Raw genomic sequence first — 4,038 nt, 5'->3', positions numbered from 1 at the left:
ACTATCTCACCAGTGATGCGCAAACAAAAGAAAAACACTGTCTCACTAGTGCAAAATTCTGTTGATTTTATTACCCATGGGAAAAGTTTCGGGAGTGGGTAGTACATACTCCCTACGTTGCATAATGTAGTACATATAAATTTTCTGAAAGGTGAAACTATAGAAATTTTGGTCAACTTTATAAAGAAAAGTTTTTTAAAAATCTATTCGCACTACGTCGTGGAGCGGATGAAGTAATTGGCAAGCTACAAAGGCTTAATCACCATTTTTGTAACGAGAAAGCTTGATCACTTGACTATATGTGCTTGGTTTGGCTTATTAGACTTGTGTTACCTGACGTGTCATGTGTATACTTGCAAAACTTTTTTTAAAATAATGAATAAAATATACTCCTCCCTCCATCTCATGTTTATTGGACTCCTCATATTTCCGGTCAAACTTTAACCATCTATATAACTAACAAGATATAAAGTACATGATACAAACATATGTATTATTGGGTTTGTATTCGAAAGAGGTTGCGCACAGTATAATTTTTGTGACATGTTCTTTATATTTTATTAATTAAATCTATTGTCAAACTTTGACTCAAAATAAGAGAGAGCCTAATAAACCAAGACGAAGGGAGTAGATGCATGATTTTTTTAATGAAATCTCAAAACCATATTTCCCTTTTAAAACATTTAATTTCAACACCTGGTTTCTCTCCTTCAGGACAAAGAGCTTTTGTCTTCCTTCTCCTCCAGGACGAAGAGCCCGTCTTCGGTCCCATACTGGACGAAGAGGATGTCTTCGGTGTCGTGCTGGATGAAGAGCTTCCCTTTCGTTACCTGATGGACGAAGAGTAGTCTTCCTTCCTGACCGGAACGAGAAAATGTTGGCCCAGGTGCACGTGCACATGTAAACTCACATATGATCATCCCCGGTGCACCGTAGCTCCTCTGGTCGAACCCTTCCATCACCAAGACCGCATTGATGTAGAGAATCCATTCGTATGAACAAGAGCTCGAATCATGCATTGTGGAGTATGAATTTTGCCTTTCAATCTACACCGACCATCGTAAGCCTATGTCAACCTTGGTGATTTTTTTCCAATTAATCACATCCGTCTACTCACTTGGATGCCGCTATCTATGCCTCAAAGCCCGTGTCACTCCTACTGTTTTTTTCAATTAATTGGAGGTGGCTTTGTTACATGGGTCACCAGCAGATCCTCGATATGCCTCAAAGCATGTGTCGCTAATAATTGACATAGCGGAGTCGGTTTTGGAAACAACCTCTAATTTCTTATTGTTGCAAGCTGCTTCGCATGCAGAACCGCCTACAAGTTCTATCATGCCACAAGTGGCTAACAATATATAATCGCCTGAAGTACTCTATCATTTTAAGCGGCTTTCTGCATAGAACCGCCTATAGTGTAGTACTTTTTTTGTACCAGAAAGTTCCATTGCAATTCAAATGCCAGAAAGATCACATGTGCATCTACAGAGGCATAAACATTCCCATTCATCGCAGAAGTCAATTACATTGCATAATACATTCAAGAACTAGAGAGAATTTGCTTGCATTCATCGAACATGACCCGTCATCAATTTAAAGGTACATAGAACATACAGATCTCAAATACATAATGAACCTTAATTTTTGACAACAAAGGCATAACTGCCTTGGCTAGGACGAGTTAAAGAATGAAAGTTATTACTCAACACATACAAGCAAAAGTTAGACACACCTTTGGCACATGGAGAAGTCTCAACTTTCATCATCGGTCTATAGTCTCGTGCAACACCATCTAAAAAGAAGCTATAAGCATACAACAACTAACCCTAAAATCAAAATCCATAAGCATACAACAACTAACTCTACAAATAAAATCCGTAATTACACACCAACTTTCCCCACAAGCAAAATCTATAAGCATATAACAATTTCCCCTACAAACAAAATCCGTAAACACACAATAACTACCCCTGCAAAAATCCATCGGCACAAGGCTGGTAACACTTGGTAGCTCACCGTGTCGGTGATGGAGTGCACCCTGGGAGGCCTCAGTGGAGGTCGATGACGGCGACATTGCCCTCCCAGGGGTCGCCACACCCCTCCCAAGATGCCTAGGTCAACGACACAACCAGTCTGGATCTGCCACCACACGCGCCACAGATGGACGGATGGGCTACCTCGCCTTTGTGCCATCCCCACTTGTCGATTTGAACGTTGTGTTGGTGGTGTTAGGGTTTGGTCGTGGACTAGGGAAAAGGAATAGGAAATGAGATGGAGGAAATTGAAGGGGTGGTGCCTAATAACCCTTAGAGAAATAGAAGGGAAATGATGCGCCCATAGGTACGCACCAACCGCATCCAATTCGATGGAGAAACCGCATGCACTTGCTTTGAACCTAGCGGCGGCTTCGAGGAGCTAACTGCCTCCAATCTTTGCAAGCGGTTTTAGCTTACAAACTGCCTGTGGAGCTCTTTTCAGTGAAGTGCATCCTAGGTCCTCGAACTATTTCGAGTGTCACGTAGGTCCTCGAACTATTTCGAGTATCATCCAGGTCCTCAAAGTGCAATAAGTGTGTACGTACGTGACACCTCTGACATAGTTTGAGGACCTATGTGACATATCTAAAATAGTTCAAGGACCTGGATGACAGACATATTGCACTTCGAAGACTTGGATGGCAATTTTCATAGGTCGAGGACCTAGTTGAGACCTCTAAAATAGTCCGAGGACCTATGATGCACTTCACTCTCTCTCTCTCTCTCTCTCTCTCTCTCTCTCTCTTTTGCGAATGAAAAGGATTGCAATAATCAAGCTTGGTCATTACAATCCTGCTAACATAGGATGCCGATATCATTTAGACCTCCTCGCAACAAACAGCGGTGCAAGGGAGAGCTTGCCACATCTGGGCAAGAGTATGGCTCACCTTATTTTGGTCCCTATGAACAATCCAAATCAAATGATCTACGCATTGCCCTAACAAGCCTTTTATTTCTCCTATAAAAGAGGCTACAGAGGATCTATTTGGCTTCGCATCATTGATCATATCAGCAGCGACCAAGCAGCCCTCTCAACTATGATAGGCAGCAGGTCCATTCAAGGACGAGCGCCACTCACTCCTTACAAGCAGCGAGTTCCCCCTCCAGGGCAGTCACACATGTGATAAGGCACGGACATAACGAGAAGCTAATCTCACCACCATGGTTCCTTAAGATCATGCACACCACGTAAGTTATGGGCTTCCCCTCTATGCTTCATCCATGTTGAGCTTCGCCCACCCCTCAGCGGTTTCTCCCATCTCTCCGACGGACAGTACCTCCCAAGCTTACTATGCCAAAAATAACCGCCTTCGACGTGGGTATTTCGGATGACTTCATTCTGCTTCATCACAACCGCTTTCGGAGCCCGCTACTAATACCCATTTTTCTACTACTGCATTTTTTATAAATGGTAATATACATCATGGTACATGGCCATGCTTGCGAATACGAGCCGACAAAACAGCTACTAAGTCTGACAATTTGATGCACCATGTCCCCGAACGAACGAGGAACACGCCATTTTTGAACGGAATGGGAACGACGGCACATCGTCCTTTCTGGTCCTCGCATAAATCGACTGCATTTTCCTTTCGAGCCTTGCCGGCTCGGCGAGCGCGTACGATCGCCGGTTCCGTGGGCTTCTCTGAACCAAAATTTGTAGCGTAATGCAGAGGCGTACTAGCGAATAGCGATCGACGGCGCAGCGCGCTCGGCGGATCGTTGGCTGCTTGCGACAGCCGACAGGGTCTCCGCGTTTCCCACCAGGTGCCTGAAACCGCTGAACATCTGACGCCCGCGCCGCTCTGCGGAAGACTCCCAACTTCCCAAACATCCAACTTCCCGAACGGCCGGCCGCTGTGGACCGCATGCTTGCATGCATGCATGCATGACATCCTCGTCGCAGGTTGCACACACGTACGGAAGAAGCGGTGCACACGCGTATTCGAATTTAGCACGAGGTGTGTATTATACGGTATTTCCGTTGCATAGGAGGCCGTTC

The sequence above is a fragment of the Triticum urartu genome, chromosome 2 (assembly GCF_003073215.2).
Source record: "Triticum urartu cultivar G1812 chromosome 2, Tu2.1, whole genome shotgun sequence".
In the NCBI taxonomy this organism is placed as follows: Eukaryota; Viridiplantae; Streptophyta; class Magnoliopsida; order Poales; family Poaceae; genus Triticum; species Triticum urartu.
Note: the sequence above shows the minus strand (reverse complement) of the source record.